The sequence below is a fragment of the Protopterus annectens genome, chromosome 3.part1 (assembly GCF_019279795.1).
Source record: "Protopterus annectens isolate FY-2018-M chromosome 3.part1, PAN1.0, whole genome shotgun sequence".
NCBI classification, from domain to species: Eukaryota; Metazoa; Chordata; order Ceratodontiformes; family Protopteridae; genus Protopterus; species Protopterus annectens.
Genome location: NC_056732.1, coordinates 582,704,345 through 582,725,695, shown reverse-complemented (window position 1 = coordinate 582,725,695; position 21,351 = coordinate 582,704,345). Strand labels below are relative to the sequence as shown.

At 43.1% G+C, this 21,351-nt stretch overlaps 1 protein-coding gene across 4 annotated transcripts in view; it reads left to right on the top strand.

Moving 5' to 3' along the window:
• The window catches only part of BRD1 (bromodomain containing 1), a 2,713,326-nt gene that overhangs the window by 1,481,314 nt on the left and 1,210,661 nt on the right, over positions 1-21,351 (top strand). The window lies entirely within an intron of this gene.

Here is a 21,351-nt window from a genome sequence, read left to right as displayed (position 1 = left end):
TTTAGTTTTGGAGAAAGTGTTTTAAATGGGCTATCACATGACTTTCTCTTTTACAGACAAGCAACTTTTTACTTTTGTGGAAAAGGTTAAAACAATATTTTTCTTTAAGCTTTTGTTAAATGACATTTGGTGACTAAAGTAAGTTTGTTGTGCTTTTCAGTGTTTTTTTTGAAGGGGGGGGGGGACTACTTACCTGCTCTTCTGACAGTTCTTATCAGTATTACCCAGGCTTCAGGCTTTATTTTTGGCTTCAAAGTGGAACAACTTACCAGTTCCTCAGCTTTTCCTCTCTTTTTCAGCCATAAAGAAAGAAGTTTTCACACAGCTTTTGTCCCTACAGCAGGCAACAAATTTGCCTCAGTCGCAGACTGGTGACTCAGCTGTGAACATTTCTGGTTCCTCTAACCATTCATCTTCTACCTGGTCTCCCTCTGTTGTAGTCCCTTCAGCAGGTCTGTATTATAATCTTGACTGTTTAATGGATCGAATGCATAAACCTCAAACTTTATGCATCGAACCATTAAACAATCAAAATTTAATAAAAATTCAAAACAAACGAAAAAAAGCTAACGAGTGTAGGCAGGGGGCAAGCCCCCCTGCACCCCACTCCCCCTGCTACTTAAATATTCCAACTCCGAGATTGTGCTACAGTGCAGGAAAGGGAAGTCTTCCCTTTCTGCACCATACTACATTAAAGTGCGGTCTTGGAGTTGGTATATTTAAGTAGGTGTGGGAAGTGCAAGGGGGCTTGCCCCCCCCCTTGCTTAAACCCGTTGGGGTAAGCATTTGAAGTTTTAATTTTTTTTTTCGAAGTTACAGAACTTTAAAAATATGGTGTTGACCATATTGTATTCAATGTTCTGTAACTTCAAGATTATAATTTAGACCCCCCTTCAGCTACCATGTACAGTAGGTTAGAAACGTCTTCTGCAGTTGTTGGAGTTCCTGTGGCTAGTAAGGGAGAACCACTTTTGTCCCTTCTCAAAGGAAGGGGCGAGAATGTCCGTCTAGTTGGACTGGTATACCTGTCCCCATGGGTGACATACCTGATAAATCCTATCTGCTTCTATGAAAATTCCTGTCAAAAGAAAGCAGAATGTTAAGCATTTGTTACACTATTTCTGTTACTTAGACAGGAATACATTGTTTGGCTTAACTCTGGCTCCTGACCCTTCCAATTCGGGTTTTACTGTTGAAAGGGGATTCATTTTCTGAAGATTCCTAGTCTATTTAACAGGAAAATTAATTTGAGGGGCAACTTCTGCTTTCTCTCATTAGATAATTGATTGCGTCTGAGGAGAGTGAGTCTTCTGATAGTCCTTTAGAAGAATTTTTCTTTTTCTGAAACTATATCCAGAATGATATTCCACTGTCCTTGAAAAAGTATTAAGATTTCTTACAGCTGGAATTTTCTGAATTTGTTCATGTTCTTCCATCATTAGGGATGTTTTTATAATAGCCTGTAACTTGCCTGACAACCAGCCTGCTGCTGCTGGGAAATTTTTATTTTCTATTCCTAGATCTGACTCTACAATGATTTTGTAAACCCTTCTACTGAACTTGCGGTAAATGCTTCTCCCTTCCATACCTCTCAGCCTCTTAGCACAAAAAATCTAGACAAAGTTTAAAATAATGGGGGGACAAAGACCCCCCCCCCCAAAAAAAAAAAAAATAGGAACAGATTTTAAGTATTGCTCTTATAAACTTAGCTACTAAAATAAAAGGATTTGTGTTGGTATGCATTTTGTAATTATGTGAAGTCTGAAACTCAAATGTACGTCATTGTTTAGTGACTTCAGTCCGCAGTGATGACGGAAAACCAAAAATTTTGAGGAACAGACAAAAAATGAGGCAAAAATCTGGACATTTTGTGAAAATCTGTTCAGTTGAGAGGTATGCTCCCTTCCATTCTAAGGATTTAAAAGCTTTAGATATAGTGAACAAAATATATACTTCTAACTCATTTATTTTCAGAAATCTTAATTGTCAAGCTTGTATGTTACATATTTGAGAGTATGAGAAAAACATTATAGCTACCGTTCCCTCTTCTGAGGAAAACAACCTATGAATACTGTTAACGCTTGTGTGTGTCAAGTGACTAAAATTTTAAATTGTGCTTAAAACCCAGGGTGGTGGTGCTGCAGTAGCGTTGTCGCCTCGCAGTAAGACACTGTCCGGTTCGATTCTCAGCTAGAGCGTCTTCTGCGTGGAGACATGCGTGAATGGGCGTGCCTTCGTTGAAGGTTGTGCGTCAGGGCTGGTAACTCGGCATGTAAAAATCAACTACCAATCATTAGCGGACCGGAGTTCCGCTGTGGCGACCCCTAACCGGCAAAAAGCAGAAAGACACAACAACATTGTCGTAAAGCCTCGACTGCCACTGGAACTGTTAAGAAGGCTTGCTTGGTTAAGTGAGCAAAATATACCCAGGGATTTTATAGTTGAAATTTAACCAAGAAGAAACTTTGTAGTGTACAGGGTGTGAAGTTCACTCCTTGAATTGTTATGCACCTAGCTCACTGATAAAAATCGAACTGTAAAATTTGTACTACAAAGTAACATAGAAAATAGTAGGTAGTCCGCAATTGTTAAAAATGGAATGTTTTTTATTGAAACAATTGATTATAGTTGAGTGTAATGAAAAATACATTCATTATTTACATATAATCAAGTTTTTTGGAGCAAGGGAGTGGTTACAGAGGGTGGCTTTAAGAGTAATAAAAGCATTAAACTCGTTACTTTAATCAAGTCCCCCTTAACACCATAGTGTAAACAGTGTGTGTGCTACCTTAGAATTGAAGCTAAAAACCTATAGACAAATTAAAATATGTAATATAGTTTATTAAGGCTAACCTACTAATCCAAACTTTATTAGTTAAGAAACTAGCTCACTAGCAAAATGACTAGGTAATTAACAGAAAGATCTCCCACTAGACATCTGTCTGAATAAATATTTAATACTTATAAACTGAAACACTTAAAATCACTTTCATACAAGGTAAATACTTCAAGTCTGTGTGTAAAAAGACATACAATGTTAATGAACATATGTATAAATCTACAAGGGAAACACCTAAGTAGGCTGAAAACCATAACTACAGTTGCTAAGGTGGAAATACAGTGAAATGTTAAAAATAAAGCATCAAGTCCCTGGGGATTTGCTCAAATGTGGCATCTAATTAAGAAAACAGTTTGAGTAGAAGTGCATTCAAGTATCAGAGAACGGTACCAATGCCAGTTATTTTCATTGTAAAATAATTATAATGTTTGATATTTGTTTTTAACAATATTAGCATGCAATGTCATCATTAATCAGTCCCATATCATACTAGTTTTTTAAACATTGGGCAGTTTTCTGAGTTGTATGCTTTTTATGGAGCAATAATAATAAAGCCTTGGTTTTCTAAAATAGTTCAGTTTCAGTTGCCACAACAATTCACGTTTTTCTAAAAGAAAGGAAGGAGCTTCGCCAAGCATGTCCTTTAAATACGATCTTTCCGTAATTATGGTCCATTTCTGTCTAATAATAATAATGATGCTGTGATAGTCAACAATATAAGTCAAGATACAACTGTCTTTAGATTTGTTATCCATAGATTTCTTTAACACCCTCCTAAAAGGACTGTTTAGTGCTGGTGAATTTGTACTTTTTAGTTCAATTATAGGTTCCAGAATGCTTCTTAACATATTGCTTTTGTATCCCCTCACAAAAAAAAAAAAAAAAAAAAAAAATTTCAAGATCATTTAGGTTCTTAAGGAAGGGTTTCCATTTTTTTTGTGGTGATCCTAGCCAACCTGTAGCCCTGGGACTTGTTATATTTTGTCCTGATGGGATAGAGACTTATGTAGCAAGAGGTTTACTCTGGTAGGTTTTCTGTAAAGCTCTGTATATTTTATCTTGGTCCAAATCTTTAGTAATCTGCATTATCTAAGAAGACTGAGATGAAGCTGTGGGAAAAAGCGAAATGCAGGAAGGTGGTGGTTTGATTCAGATAGTTGATAAAATCATCTAATTTAGCACTGTTGCCTTTCTACACAATAAAGATGTCATCAGTAAAGTGCAGAAAGTCCACTCTGAGGTAACTGACACATTTTTTCATTGGTTAAACTCAGTAGCAGCCTGGGCCAGTCAGGGGCTATCAGGGTGACCTTGAGCCTTCTTCCCTGATTCCTAAGAGGAACCCTGGAAGAAGAGGCAGGTGAAGAAACATGTTAAGGAGCATGTGGCTGGAAAGGAAGGAGAAAATCTGTCCTTCAGGCTGTGGGTAGTTTACTCCTGGAACATAATTTTTTCAGTTGAGCATTTTCTTTGGTGGCAGAGGTCTGTCTGTGGGGATCCCCATTTCTGGATTATACTGAGAAATGTTTCCAGATGCAGATGGCACTCATGGGGATCCATCAGGTTTCTGCTAAGATGATCTAAAATATTTTGAGTTTCTGAGAGGTACTGTGCCATGAGGTGCAGCTTGTAACCCCAGAGAGTGAGCTGTCTTTCAAATCTTAATCCCTGGTCGACAAAGATTGAGTGGGTGCTCCCTTGTTTATATACCACATTACTGTGGCATTGTCTGTTTAGACAAGCAGGACCTCTAGTTTCTACTGATCTTTGAAAGCCACTAGGCCCTTTTGCACTGCCATCTGTCCTTTCCAGTTTATAAACTCAACACGAAATAGTTGCTCCACTAATGGCAGTTCAGTCCAATATAATTCAACAAAGCAACAAATGAACTTGCCTCCAAAGTGAGTTCATTGTTGTAGAACTGAAACGGCAAAGGCCTAAAACTTTAATCTTTCTTAAAACTTTTAAACTTCTTATGAAACAGAAGGATAAGCGCTTTCGGTAAAACCTTCACCAGATCTGATCTGATGAAGTTTATGGTGAACCCCAAAGAAGTGAGGAGGGTGCGAGTGAAGACCAGATCCTTGAAGAGCTTTGGCTGACTCATGGCTTGAATGAGGCAGTCGTCCAGGAAGGGGTAGATATGGATCCCTCTTGTTCTGCAGGAGGAGATCACAGGGGATAAACACTTAGTGAAGACCCTGGGAGCAGTAGACAAGACAAAGGCCAGTGTAGAAAAACTTGCTATCGCTTCCATTTATCTTCCTCCTGGCAACAATGTACCCATTCTAGAAAACATATCCTGGTTCTCTCTCAACATACCTTATGAAACACTCCTCCTTGGTGATGTCAGTATAGACTGGTCCAAACTTTCTATTGACTCTCCCTTACTTGGTATTCACCTTCATGGTTTCCACCAACTTATTTCTACCCCCACTCGTTTCTAGAAAAACTCTACCTCCAGCTCTAAAATAGACTGGATTCTTACCAACTCCCCTCAACTCTACCATCAGCCCAAAACCCTACCTGACTCCCTCAGTGACCATCTCCCTACCTCCATCCTGAGATACAACCCACATACTCCTAAACCCCACCTTTTTAAAGATTGTCGGAAACTATCCACATTTAATTCTTCTCAGTTTAACTCAATTCTACAAAACATTTAACTGGTCCATCCTTGGACAACTCCCTTTCAATGATGCTGTTGACACTTTTAATAGCATTTTCCTGAATACTCTGGAGTCCCTAGCTCCCTCCAGGAAGATCAGAGTGAAATCTAATCATGCCCCTTGGCTTTCAAAAGAAACTAAGTCCATCATGAAACAAAGAGACCGTGTCTGGAAAGCCTGGATCGAATCTAAACAAACATGTCATCTTCTCAAATACAGATAACTACGTAATATTGCCAAAACACAGAAAATATTAGACAAAATCATTTTATAGCTCAGGCCAGCATAAACATAGATCTAACCCCCGGAAATTCTGGTCAACACTTAACAGCATCCTTTACCCATGCTCTCTCTTCAACCCATCCCCCTACCCAAACACAACTCCTGAGGAAACAGCTGCCCTTCTTAATTCCCACTTTATTTCCTCCATCCAAAATCTCCTACCCTCTCAACTTAACTCCTCCTCTTTACCAGACCCAACATCCATCCCCAATACTACTTTTTTCCTTCAAGCCAGTTCCCACTTCTTACATCAAATCTCTACTGCTCAAACTCAAACCCTACTCTCCCTCTACTGACAAATTACCTCCTACCTTCTTCAAACTTGCAGCTGTCTCTATTGCCTACCCAGTAACTATATTAGTAAATAGATCTATGCTAGAATCTACTGTTCCTACCCTATGGAAATCTTTCTTCACTACCCCTCTCCATAAAGGAGGTAGCTCCACTGACCCTTCCAACTATCGACTTATTGCCATTCTGTCCCCTCTAAGATACTAGAAAAATGTATCCACAAACAGCTTCTCAATCACAACTTACTCACCCCTACCCAACATGGTTTTCGCTCCTATCACAGCACAACTACTGCTCCACTCTCCTTCACTCACACCATTGCAGAGTCCTTGGACAATAATACTCACCTCCTGTCTCTTTCTAGACCTCTCCAAAGCTTTTGATACAGTATCCCATCCTTTACTTCTATCTAAACTTGCCAGCTTTCATTTATCCTCCTCCACCCTCAGCTGGTTCGCTAGCTGTCTATCTGGACGCGAACAATCTGTCAAATGGCTCTCCTCCTCTTCTCCTTTCCTGCCTATCTCAACTGGTGTTCCACAAGGTTCCATTAGGCCCCCTTTTATTCAACATCTTCACCAATGACCTTCTTCACCTCTTGCAATCAGTCATCTCTCATACAACACTGATGACTCCACTATTATTTCTACAGCCAACAACATCTCTGACCTACACTCTCTAACCCAAAAAGCTCTACTCTCCACCAAACAATGACTTTCAAAATGCATTCTAATCCTCAATCCCCAAAAAAACAAACTGTTACTCTTCCTGCCCCGTTCTTTTGCTCATCATAGATCCTCCTTTGTCATTAAGTCTTGTAACAATACAGCCATCCAACCTGACACCTACACTAAACTCTTAGGGGTCATCATTGACTAACTAAAATTCAATCAACACATACAGCAATGCATAAAGAAAACCCATCAGAAACTAGGTATCTTATACCGGAACAGAAAATACCTTACTCTTGAGGCTAGACTCACCCTAGGACAAGCACTTCTCCTCCCCACTCTCCTCTATGCTGCCCCAATTCTCACAAATATTCAAACAACTACCCTGAACAAACTCCAACAAACCTACTACAAAATAGCCAGATTTATCACTAGCTCCCCAAACAATACGCACCACTATATTGCCTTAGTCTCTACAATGGCTGGAACTCCCACAACTACTACATCTCTACCAATTTCACATGCTGCACTCTGTGCTCTTTAAACCTTCCTGCTGTCCATCTTCTCTCCTAGCCTCTATACCCCATCTCGATCTCTCCACACCCCTAATCAGTAATTGCTCGATATCTACCACCCCAATAAGTCAATAGGTAAACAACTCTATAAACAATCTGTGACCCAAGCTTGGAATAAACTTCCCCTGGACATGCGCTCTCTCTCTCACACTCCACTTTTAAAAAAGAACTTAAGGGACATTTACTCAACTCCAGTACCTGTCCCTTCTATGACCCTACATAGCTCTCCCCTCCCCCCATGCTCGCATCACTCTCAGTTGATCCTACTCACACTCTTGTCTCTCCCTCACTTGTACAATAACACCACTGTATTGCCTTAGTCTCTACAATGGCTGGAACTCCCAGCCTACAGACTATTTGTAGGCTTCTGAGCCCCCAAGCCCTTCTGTGTTTGAGGGAAGCCTTCTAGCTTGTTTTTTTTTTTCTTGTAACTAGCCAGTTTTCTAGTTTCAGCACTCAAATCTGTTTCTTTGATCTCAGCACTTGTTCAGAAAAAAAAAAAAAAAAAAAAAAATTTCATCTGCTTTTACTGTACTTGTGTTTTTATCTACTTCTTTTTACTTTTGCATCATCTTAAAATACTCAATTGTATTTATTACTGCTTGGTGTAACTCATTCTAAGCCTTTTGGTTTAAACACTTGGGCTTCGGACCAGTTAGTTTTGCACTGAGAGGTTTGTGGTCTGCACTGTTGTGGCAGAACAGGTAGCTTACATCCTTCTAGGTTGAGAACTGCTGATTTAGGGCTCAGTGTCTGTTATTCTAAAAGTGTATTAATTCTGGTTAAAGCACTTGGGCTTTCAAGCCAGTTATTTTACATTAAGCGGGTTCGTGGTCTGCACTCTTGTGGGAGGAGAGGCTGGACTCTGCCCTTCTGAGCTGGGAATTTCTGGTTAAAGGCTTATAGTGCATGCATATCTGAACTGTTTCTTACTGAAGTTGGTGCGCCTTGTTTGCTGTGGCATAGACTGGATTCGGGCCTGCTGGATCTAGCTTTGTTTGTGTAACTTGAGCACTAATCCAGACATTCTCTAAAGTATTCAATGGTATTTATTACTGCTTGGTTGTAACTTGATTAAAGTGTAGCTATCATTCAAGTCTTTTGGATTAAGCACTTGGGCTTCAGACCAGTTGTTTTACATTAGGAAGGTTTGTGGCAAGCACTGTGGTGGCAGGACAGGTAGCTTTCATCCTTCTAAGTTGGGAACTGCTGATTGAGAGCCCAGTGTCCAAGTGTATTAGTTCTGGTTTAGGCACTTGGGCTTCAGGCCAGTTATTTTACATTAAGAAGGTTCGTGGACTGCACTCTTGTGGGAGAAGAGGCTGGACTCTGCCCTTCTGAGCTGGGAATTTTCTGGTTAAAGGTTTATAGTGCCTGAATATTTGAACTGTATCTTACTGAAATTGGTTCACCTTGTTTGCTCTAGCATAGACTAGATCCAGGCCTACTGAATCTAGCTTTGTTTATATACTTGTTGTTTGTTTGCTTGTTATTTCCTGGAAGCTAATTCACCTAATCGCAACTTCTCAAGCGCTTCTGTGGATCACTAGTGATATCTGCATTGCTTACTGTACTTATTTCCTTGTTTCACTTGAAAGAAAGTTACTGTTTGTCGTTTTGCATTTAGTTACTTGTATCACATTGCACTCAAGTTACCTGGCACTTGCTCACTAAAGCAATTATATAAGTCAGCACTAAAATTAAAAGCACTACACCCTCACTCCCCACTGGCCCTTGTTTTCAATTAAGGATTTCCCAATATTATTCTAGCATGTCCAAAGGTCAGTTGTCAATCTCCTCTCCGGTCCAGCTGGTGAATCTGGGAATCTTGAGGCAATGTTATAACTGCCTCATGTACACAGACAACCCTCTCCTCCTCCCACATAACACAAATACTTGAGAGATGCAGCTATTTAGCCAAACTGGAGGCTGAGCTCTCTCAACTCAGGACTGGCAAGACCAGACAGGAGGAGAAGGCAACTACACACACCACAAAACCAGCCTCACATAATGCTACCACTCCACTGAATCAAACACATAAACACACAAAGACATACTCGAGGCTCTGAGTAAAAATTTACCTAAACAGCAGAGGCCTCCAAAGCAGACACCCAAACAACTGCTACCTCAAGACACCCCACAAGCAACACATAAACCACAAAAGCAGTGTGCAAAGCAGTCACAGCCCTTAAGGCCAAATACAACACCAAACATACTTGTCATAGGTGACTCCATAGTCAGACACACTGGCGTCCCACTCACCAGGCTGAACAAGGAGAGGGTCACAGTAAGCTGCCTATCGGGCTAGAATCCGCCACATAACACAAGCACTGGTCACTCCACAGCAAGTACAAATATGACACAGTCATTGTCCATGCTGGTGTGAGCGACCTGAGACGTACCTCCCTGGACTGCATGAAAAGAGACATAGAGGAGCTCTCTGATTATGTAGCCCAGGCAGGTATGACCCTAACCCTGAGCAGTATCCTTCCTTCACCAAGAATGATGCCACAATATAGAGACAAGATGATCAGCTTTAACAATTGGCTTAATGTCTGGTGTCATTCAAAGGGGATCCAGTGTCTGTCTGCCTGGGATGACATGCTTGACAAGCCACGCTGCTTCAAGGGACGGCTTGCACCTGTCACCCTGGGATTCCGGATATTGGCTAAGGCTCTTGCCACCCCCATAGTGCCTTTTTAGGCAAGGCTCAAATTCTAAACCTACCACCCTAGAAAACAAAAATGGGAAGAAATTGAGGGTAATGCTGCTCAATGCCAGAAGTCTAAATCTCAAAATGCACGCACTCGAGGCCCTTCTCAGTATGGAGAACATCGATGTCTGTGCTGTAACTGAAACCTGGTTCAAGGCTCCTGAGAGCACCCCGGCACTATTAGGTTTTACCTCATATCATGCGTTCGGCCCCAAAACCCGGACCACTCCACAAAAGGAGGGGTGTATCCATATTCATAAAGGATACTCACACCTCCAGGTTGGTGGCAACGCATGAAGCTTCGAAACCATCCAGGTGCAACTAACAATAGGCAAAACTGCTCTACAAATTGTAGCATGCTACAGGCCACCCTCTCAAACTCAGGAACCCCACACAGCCTTCCTGAAGACACTGGAGGGTATAAATGTATCTCCAAACACCATCATATTGGGTGACTTCAACTACCCGAATATAGACTGGGAACATTACTCAAGCCCTAACTTTCTAGCCCAACGGTTCCTGGAGTTCATAAATTCAAATGCCATGGAACAGCTAGTCACTGTTCCCACGAGAGGAGAAAATATACTAGATCTCATTGTCACAAACATGGGGACAAAATGCTCCACACCGAAGTATATCCCTCATTGGTGAGATCTGATCATAAACTAATCTCACTGGAAATCCACATCCGCCCCACCCCAAACAAAAAGACCATAGTGAAGAACTTCTCTAAAGCAAACTTCACACTACTCAAGACTGGTGTGGTATCCTTCAAGGCCCCTGAGTCAGAGGAAACCACAACCCAAGCTCGGAAGCCCTTACAAATGCCTTCTATGAACACCTCCAGGACTGCATGGATCAGGCAATCCCAAATAAAACCAAGACTCTTTCCACAAAGGGCAAGCGTCCAGTCTGGTGGACCCCAGCCATTAACAAACTTTACAATAAGAGGAGAAAGCTATTACATGATAGAACAAAATCCATAAAAGGGAAGTCACCCCTGATCATTATTAGTAAAAAATACGAGCACTCATAAAATCAACTAAGGCCAATTTTGAGAGAAAAATTGCCATGGATTCAAAGGACAATCATAAGGCCTTTTTCAGCTATGTTAGGAACCTGGGTGGAAACTCACAGATATGCTCAGAATTAGTCCAAAATGATACAAAAATCACTGAACCCACAGACATTGCCAACATACTGGCAGACAGGTTCAGTGCAAACTTCACCCCTCTCCCCTAAAGGAGAGATAACTATCCCAGCCGAGTGTAGCCTCCCGGACATCTCAAATGCGCAGGTGAAAGCTGCTCTCTCTAAAGCTAAAAACACAGCATCAATGGGACGGATGGTGTCCCCGGCTGTGTGCTACACGAGCTAAATGAGGAATTAAACCCGCACATAAGGCAGCTGTTTAATCTCAGCCTTACCACAGGATACGTGCCCAAGGAGTGGCGTGACGGCAACTGTGGTCCCACTCCACAAAGGTGGCCTCACGGACCCTGGTAATTACCGCCCCATAAGCTTAACAAGTCTAGTCTGCAAAGCTATGGAGAGGATCATAATGGAGCTCATAAACAAAGATATAGGGGACTTGCAGACATTGGACCCGACCCAGTTTGGCTTTGTCAAGGGAAGATCATGCCTTTTGAACTTGGTCGACTTCGAAATAGTCACCAAGGCCATTGATGAGGGAAAGGCAGTCCATACAGCCTACCTTGACCTTGCAAAGGCTTTCGACACAATACCCCACTCGGGTATTGTAGAAAAACTTACCAGCTTAAATGTAAACCCATATGTCACAAGATGGGTTGCAAACTGGCTTAAGGACAGAACCCACAGGGTTAGAGTTGCTGGCGCTGTGTCAGACTCCAAGCCGGTCACAAGTGGTGTCCCACAGGGCTCGGTCCTTGGCCCCTATTGTTTGGCATCTACTTCTCAGAAGTACAGGCCAACATGGGAGGACTTTGGCTGACAAAGTTTGCAGATGACTGCAAACTGGGCGCCATAGTGGAAAGTGCATCGGACACTGATATCCTTCAGAAGGGACTCACGGAAACAGATAGCTGGTGCCAGAGCCATGGCCTGAAGTTAAACGCCAAAAAATGTATAGTCATACCCTTCGGGAAAAACAAGGTAACCCCAAGCTACCATATAGGTGGCAATCCACTAAGCACAGAAGAGGTTATCAGGGACCTGGGGACCCAGGTTGACAGTGGCCTTTCTTTTGACACTCACATTGCTAAAGTGGTTAGAAAGACCTTCTACATTGCCCACCTGATAATGAAGGGATTCACATCCAGATCTAGTGAGGTCATTGTTCCCCTGTACTCTTCACTTATCAGACCAATGATCGAGTACAATGCCCCATTCGGGATGTATCTCACCCGACATCTGCAGCAATTGGAGAGACCCCAAAGTTCCTCACCAAAAGGATAAAGGGACTCCAAAATCTGTCATATGCTGCCAGATTGAAGAAACTCCAGCTCTATTCAGTCGCATACCGTCTGCTCAGAGGTGACATGTGCCTGACATACAAGGCCATGTCCAACCCGGAATTAATGGACATGCTCCGCCTCAAAAATCCAAATCCACCAGAACCACTAGAGCAAGCGACTTAAACCTTAGCACGGATATAAATAGGACGTGCTGGAGGGATAGATTTATCACTCAGAGACTCCCTATGCTGTGGAATAAAATCCCGGTCCATGTGAGGCAGAGCACCTCGCTGACTCTGTTCAAGAGAAATCTAGACCTGTGGATGGGAGATCGTAGGTTTACCCCGGGAATCATCTCTGGGTCACTGCTGGACAGAGGCACAACAAACTAATGGGCACAGTATTTTTTCATATAAGGGGTGGCGTAAGCCACAATAATTTGGGCTAGGCTTATAAATGCCTTAGGGCAGATAGCCTAGTATAAACCTATGAACCTAAAAAATCTGTCCTGAAAAAAAAAAAAAGTTCAAGTTTATTTTTTCTTTCAATTATAATCTTCACATGTAGTTGTTTATTCCTTACTATTGTCCGTTATTATTGTTTGTAGTACTTGTTTTCTTACTATAATTATATATTGTATCTTCTGGAGCTTTTCTTCTTGGGGTCTCCACTGAAAATGGGACAAAATTCCAGTTGGACTAACCCGGTTAACAAATGTCAATAAATAAATAAAATAAAATGAAATAGAGAATTGAAAATGACTGGTTCCTGCCCTGAAGCGAAGAAAGACTCTGCAAAATTCCTCTTTAGGAATATGCAAGTAAACGTCTTTTAGGTCTGAAGTGACTATCAGGGCCTGAGAGGCTATCATGGGAAGAAGTTTTTGAAGAGTCAACATTTTGAACTTTGGTACAAGCAGGGACTGGTTGATGGTGGACAGGTCTAGAATAGGGTACCTTCCTTTCTGGGAGCCAGGAATAGCCTGGAATAGAACCCTTTCCCTATTTGATGATCTGGAACTGGTTCCACTGAGTCTTATGAGCAGAGCATAGGTAGTGTATCTGAGAAAGGGCCTCTGCTCTTTGATTTTGTGGAACATTTGGGTAACCTGAGAATCTTAATGGCTCTTTGAAGGTGAGCTTGTAACAGTCAGAGATAACCTTCAGAACCCACTTGTCTGAAGTAATGAGGGGCCAATTTTCTTTGAACAGGGATAGCCTTCCTCTTCCTCCTATCTTTTCCGGAGAGGGATAGGTGTGAGAAGGGGAAAGAGAGTCATTGCTGCTCTTTGGCAGGGCCCTGTGGCCTAGAACTCCCCTGCCTGGTGGTTCCTGAGGACTACTGCCTGGGCCTTTGTGATTGCTGCTGCCTTTGAGGCCTCCCCCCTCGAGGTTTCCTCTAGCTGCCTTTTAATTGAGAGGAAAGGGCCATTGTTTAGTGGGATAATTCCTGCTAAACCTAGGAGGCTGAACTTGGAGGAAGTCCTTGACAGTTTGCATAGATTTTGCTTCATCTTCCATCTTTTTTTAGCACAGCCTTAGCCTTTGTCCCAAAAAGGAGGTCCTTATCCAGGGGTGCATCTAGAAGTTTGGCTTTGATGTAATCTGGTAGGGGCTGTTCCCTAAGCCAAGCATGCCTTCTAATGACAAAGTCAGAAACAGCAGCTCGGCTGGAGGACTGCATAACATAGCCACAGTGTAAAGACTATCTACCGACCTGGGAGCTGGAATGGCGAAGGTCCAACAATTATTTTAGAATATTCTTGTCCTCCAGAGAGGAAATCTTTTGTTTCATTTTATCTAAAATACTGTATTGGTATTTTATCATATGAAATTGACAGTTAAGGGCTGTAATGGCTAGGATAGAGGAAGTGTAGACTTTTTTTTACGAAACCTATCAAGGGCCCTGCTTTCCTTGTCAGTAGGTAAAGGGCTCTTTGAAGAGCTGACTTCTGCAGCCTTGGGACCTGGAGTTGTCACCTCTGGGTTAACAGAGGGCTTTTTGAAGAGGTATTTATGCGAGTCCAGCACCCTATAAAACCTGTCTGGTTTTCGAGGGGCTGGAGGTAGAGTCTGGTTTCAAGAAAGGGTCCATAAAGATATCCTCTACCATCTCCAATACAGGAGGAATAGCCAAAGGTTTGTGTTCTCCCTAACCGTCTTTTTAGATTATGGGTATTTCTTTGCTTCCTGTTGGAAATGATCCCTCATGGGATGGAGTGTTTCCTCAAAAGTGTAATTTTCAGGAGGTGAAGCTAAAGGCAGAGTTTCATCAGAATCCAAGGAAGTAAAGAAGGGTCCCTCCTCTAAGACAGACCACTCTTGATCAGAATCCTCATCTGAATCGGGGTTCAGAGAAAATTTCAGGGTTGAGAACCATCCTCGTTTTCCCTTGGGAAGACTCCAAAGGGTGTTGCCTAGCCCTGACTAAGGAAATGAGGTCCTCTTGTTAATATGACTAGATCTTGCTGATAACCTGCTGAATGGGAGCTGGTAGGCCTGGACATGGGACTGGAGGTATATCCCTTCTTAGAAATAGCTTTAGCCTTGGGCCTAGGTACATCCACCATCCTGATGCTAGTCTCTTTGTAAGGCAGAATTGATGCAGGCTGATGCCTCAGAGGAATGTTGTGGATAAAAGATCACTCAGAAGCTGAAGTCAGCTTACCGACTCCCAACCCAAACTGAAAGCCAAGGCCTGTGCAGAAGTTGAGTTGAGGGACTCAACCACATGTCTGACTCCGTAAGGCTCTAGACAGCTGCCTCTGCCACTACCTCAGTTGCAGAAGAGGGCTGCAAAAGCGCCTTGCCTTCTTCAGTAATAGTGAATCTTGGGGGATTGGCCAGCAGTGAATGGTTGTCATACAAGGCCATAACCGTGGGTCTTTTTTTCCTTGTCTTACTCTTAGGGAGCACAAGTTCAGGATGACCAGTGTGTACCATCGAACGATGGAAGGAAGATTGCAGACTAAGATGCCTAGCTAAGATTCAGGCCCTATGCCTGACAAGTCCTAGAATTGAAATTAGTACAAAAACAACTAGGACATCTTGATCCCGGGCCTAGACAGTTGACACACAAAGTATGGAAGTTTCGGTGTGGGATTTGCTTACCACAGCAGAGACTATTGTTAATCTCATCTGACATGAGTTAAGCTAGAAAGAGATCCCCAACTGGGTACTTAGCAGGAGTACCCAACTGTACTATGTTCTTTGTGTTTCACTGTTGCAGTCATCACATTTGGGTTATATCTGCCTGCAGGTAGCCCTTAGCCAGCCTGAATACCAGAGTCTTCGGATTTCTGCGTCTGATGCTGTCGCTTCTTTCATGACGTCAGGTAGTCAGGGGTATAAAACATGCAGCCGATGCCATTACATCAATCTTTCTTGCCATGCGGTGCCCAAAGCAGAAGCAGTTTGCAAGTGCGGGTTGGCCGACTTCTGAAAATTTCATTTTCGAGTTTCAGACCTGAAGTCTTCAAAAGATAAGTACCCTATTGGGGATCCTTTTTTCTTGCTCTATCCAATGTCAGAAAAAATTAACAATAGTCTTGCCTGTGGAAAGCAAATACTTCATAGAGATTTTCATTCTTACTGCATCACCTGTTTAGGCCCAGACCACGACTTCCCTCTCTGTCGGTTTTGTGCCTTGTTCAACACCCGAACTATTCGTCATTAGGCTATTTTTGTAGCTAAATACTTTTGTTCTCTATCTCCGTACTCCGAAATGGCTTCATTAAGCCATCCGTCTACCGATCTACCGAAAAAACGTAAGGATACAGACAGAGACAGATCGCATAGGTCTAAAACTGCCAACGACTCTTCTGATCAGGTAATCGCCGGTACTCAGTGAGGCGCTTTCACAACTCCTGATGCCCGCTACTACAGATATGCAGGCCTCTACTTAGACCTATTTGGAGTCTGGTATGCCGCGAGATCCTTCGACTATGGAACCTGTGGATGTCTTTACCTTGGATGGGTCCATTGCCACTGTGCAAGCACCGGCTTCTGAGGGTGTATTCAGGCCTACCGATTTCCATATCAAACCAATAACTTCGTTTCAAGCTAAGAATACCGAATTCCTCAGGCCTAAAGTTCGCACTAAGTCTAGAAAACTGACGATCAAAGTGCATTCTCAGGCCCATATGCCTCAAAAACAAATGATTAGAATGGGTGCAGACCTTATTACCTTAATTAGGGGAAGCCAGCCTTCCCCCTCTGAGACCTAGAACTGATTTTCTTTCTGATTCTTCTGATCAGGAATCTGATATCTCTGTTCCTTCTGACTACCAGGATTTATCCTTATCTACTTATGAGGATTCTGATACAGAGAATTCTATTCCCTGTGCTTCCCCCTCCAGAAGATTTTTCTTTTTGTGAAACCTTGCATACCCTTGGGGAGCATTTCCGCTGGGAAAGCCAGGACTATTCTCAGTCCAAAAAGAGACTTCGGGAATTTTTAAACCTGCCTCAGCACAGGCCTCTAGCTATCACTCCTGTTCTGGAGATTGTAGATGTTTACTTGGAATCTAGCCTTACCCCAGACACTTTGCCTCCAGCTCCCAGGAAACCTGACGGGTACTACAGAGTACCTGACTCTCTCAAATTCCTTTTCAAGAATCCTACTGCAGATCCACAGACCATTTCCCAAGGACCAAAAGGCATTAAGGCTACTATTGCCAAAAATCCTACCCCTTCTGATTTGGATTCTAGAGCTTTAGACAGGGTAAGAAAGTATATACTACTGCTACTTTGGCCATTAGGGCTTTAAATTGCCAGTTTCATATGTTAAAGTATCAGCAGCATGTTATGGGATTAAGTAAACAGAAAATGATGTTAATTCCTGACTCTGCTGAACACAGAGATTTACAAGAGGTAATGCATTCTGTTGACCAAGTAGGTAAACATACTTTGCAGTGTGGTTTTGATGCTTTAAAAGCATCTTGCAGGGCTGCTGTCACTGGGTCTGTACTTAGAAAGCATGTTTGGCTTAAGGCACAAAACTTGCCAGATAATGTTAAAGCTAAACTACTGGAAGCAACCTTGCACCAAGAGCGCCTTTTTGGCAACAGAGCAGTAGTAGTCCTCAAAAGGATGGAGGAAAAAGCTAAATCTATGCAAACTATTAGATTTCTTACAAGTACAGCCACCTAGATTCAGTAGGCGTTGGCCTTCAAAGAACTGGTCCTTTCCAGTCCCTTCCATGTCTTCAGTCCAAACCCAGGAGCAGCAGACCACCAAGACTTCAGTCTCAGGCTATGCACAGATCTAAGCAGTGGGGGGCCCCCACTTCCAAAGCAGGGACTAGTAAGCCACCCCTTATGGAAAAATGGCACAATGTCTTATCCTTAACTCTACCAAGCCTTGCTCAACTACTTGCTCCCTTAGGGGGGAAGCTCGCCCTGCATGCAGAAAACTGGGAAATCATCATCCAAGACAAATGGGTTTTAAACATAGTTTCCCTAGGATACAGATTCCACTTCCACTCACTCCCAACCCCAAGTGGATGGCCAGACCCCCACCCCCTCAAACCAGTGGGCAGAGGCCCAGAAACCAGTGCTCTCTCCTCATTATCAGGGCTATTCAACCTGTCCCAGCAGAACAAAGGGGACAAGGTTTTTATTCAAGACTGTTCCTGGGACCCAGAAAAGGAAACTCCTGGTATCCTATCCTGGACCTTTCTGTTCTCAGCACCTTTCTGGTGGTTCCAAAATTCAAAATGCTAAATCTTCAGCAGCTTCTTCCTGTGCTAGCCGAGGATGCCAGGCTGGCAACTCTAGACTTAAAAGAAGCTTGCCTGCACATCCCAATAAGGGAATCCTGCAGAAAATACCTACGCTTCAGAGCAGGCTCCATGCACTATCAGTTCACTGCACTTCCCTTTGGCTTATCTACTGCACCCAGGGTATGCACAAAGTGCCTAGCTCCAGCCATTGCATTTTGCAGGCAGAGAAATATTCAGATTTATCCATACTTGGACGATTGCCTGATTCAGTCAGAGAGTCAGGACTTGCTATTACAGCACCTGGCATTTGTAAAGAGACTACTAACTTCACTGAGGTACACCATCAACAAGAAGAAATCACACCTGTTACTCTGCCAAGAGATTGTATTCCTGGGAGCAAGCTTGAACACAGCTTTCCAGATGGCATTCCTCACTCCAGAGAAACAAGTTCATTTGACAACCTACTTCAAACTACTGGCCACAAAAACCCAGCTATCTGCAAGGAAAATCCTGCAAGCCCGGGGGTTCATGGCCTCTTGCATTCTGTTAATTCCATATGCAAGACTGCATATGAGGAAACTTCAGTGGTATCCAAAAAGTCTATGGTGTCAACGTCCTCAGGACTTGGAAACAATGATTCCTATAATTCCTTGTCTAAGGACAGAGTTCCTTTGGTGGGCAGAGGCCTGCTACCACAACAAGGGACTCCATTTCACTCTACCCTCTGCCGCCCAAACCCTAACAGATGCATCAGACTATGCATGGGGGGGCTCGCAAGGCTGTTTATTCAGGGCAAATGGAAGCCAAAACAAATGCACCTGCATATCGGTCAAAAAGAAATGTTAGCCGTACAGAATGCTCTGACAGCCTTCAAAAAAAATTTATTCTTCCAGGACAACTATTGGTAAAGACAGACAACACCACAGTTATGTGGTACATAAACAAGCGGGGGGGGGGGGATCTATTCCTACCCACTCTGCAGACCTAGACATGGCTCTGTGGAACACAACCTTGAGCTATCAAATGAACCTACAAGCTCAGTTCCTGCCAGACAAACTAAATTCACTGGCAGACAACTTAAGCAGAAATCTCATGGACCCACACGAATGGAAACTGGAACCCAAAATATTCAAGCTCTTGAGGAACAAAAGGGGGACACCAGAGGTCGACCTGTTTGCATCCCCTCAGAATTACCAATTGAACAAATTCTGCAACAGAACTCCCCACAGTCAAGCTTGGAAAGTGGGTGCCTTGCCCTTTACCTGAGAAAGCCTCTCAGTTTATGCCTTTCCCCCTCTGCCTCTCCTCTCGAAGGTTCTACTAAAAATCAAACAGGACAAGCCAAGGACAATACTGATTGCATCAGACTGGCCATGCCAGCACTGGTACCCTGTTTTGTGCAATCTGACAGTGCTGCAACCTTGTCACCTACCTCAGACCCCTTCCCTGCTGTCCCAGCAAGTGGGCCAGATTCTTTACCCTCAACTTCAAACCCTGAACCTTGCAACCTGGCTAATTCCCTAAGCTCACCTCCATTAGACCTCAGTAAGTAGGTGCTGGATGTCATTCTTGAGGCGAGGAGGCCTAGTACTAGAAAATCCTATTCGGAAAAGTGGAGAAGATACTGCTTCTGGAGCCAGGCTCAAGGGTTGGGCACAACGGTGCCCAGCTTACCCCATATTCTAGATTATTTAACAGAAATGCCCCACAAGGGTTTATCTTTCTCTTCAGTTAAGATTCATGCCTCTGCCATATCAGCACATTATAATACTGAGCCACCCCTCCTCTCATCCCATGCTAAAACAATTCCTTAGAGGGGCCAAAAATCTAAGACCCCCCAGGAGGGCTCCCATTCCAGCCTGGGACCTTAACTTTGTATTGGAAAAACTCACTCTTTCCCCCTTTGAACCAGCTGCTACAGCAGAGTTGAAATTCCTTTCTTGGAAAACAGCTTTACTTCTAGCTATCCCTTCAGCAAGAAGAGCATCTGAACTGCAGGCCCTCATGGCAGTGGAACCCTTCATTATCTTCCATGCAGACGGCGTTTCCCTCAGAACTAATCCATCCTTTATGCCCAAGGTGGTGTCTAGTGTGGCTCTAATCCAGTCCATTCATTTGCCTACTTTTTTCCCTAATCCTCCGAATAAAGGGGAAAGGATACTGCATTCTCTGGATGTACACAGACAGCTTAGATTCTATTTGGACAGGACTAAGCCTCTCAGAAAATCTGACCAGCTGCCGGTTAGCTTTGCTGCAGGGGCAAAGGGGAAGGCCATTTCAAAGCAAACCATTTCCAAATGGATAGCACATTGCATCCATTTCTGCTACAAACACCATGGAAAACCTATCCCACGGGATAAGAGCACATTCCATCAGGGCTGCAGCTACCTCTACTGCATTTCTCAGAGGAGTCCCTACCAGGGACATCCTGGAAGCTGCAACCTGGAGCTCTGTACATACTTTCACCAAGCATTACCACCTGCCTATCTTTTCTAAATCCAGAGATGGATTTGCCACAGCAGTCTTACAGGGCCTTACCCCTAATGCTGTTTAACTACCTCCACCCTTCCTTAACTTTGGGAATCAACCCAAATGTGATGACTACAACAGTGAAACACGAAGAACATAGTACAGTTTTGTACACAACATAAATGTAGATGTTTGAGTGTATTCACTGTTGCAGTCCTGGTAACCCTCCCTCCAGCCCCCTGACTTCTCTTGACTTTTACCTTTCCTCCTTGTTTGGCATATATTATAGCATGTGCATTTGCTTTTTCCTGGGGATGTTCCATACCATATAATTGCTTCTTATTGTGGGGGCACTTGACATCTGGGGCAAGAAAAACTGATGTAATGGCATCTGCTGCATGTTTTGTACCCCTGACGACCTGATGTCATGGAAGAAGCGACAGCATCTGATGCAGAAATCCAAAGACTCTGGTATTCAGGCCGGCTGAGGGCTACCTGCAGGCAGATAACCCAAATGTGATGACTGCAAAAGTGAATACACCCGAACATCTAATTTATGGTAAGTGTACACAACTGTACTTTCTGAATGGTTGTGGTTCAGTCCATCCTGCCTCATCTGCACCAGGACTATTGAATGTGATCTATAGATCTACAGGATGCATACTATTGTATCAAAATAGGTGCTC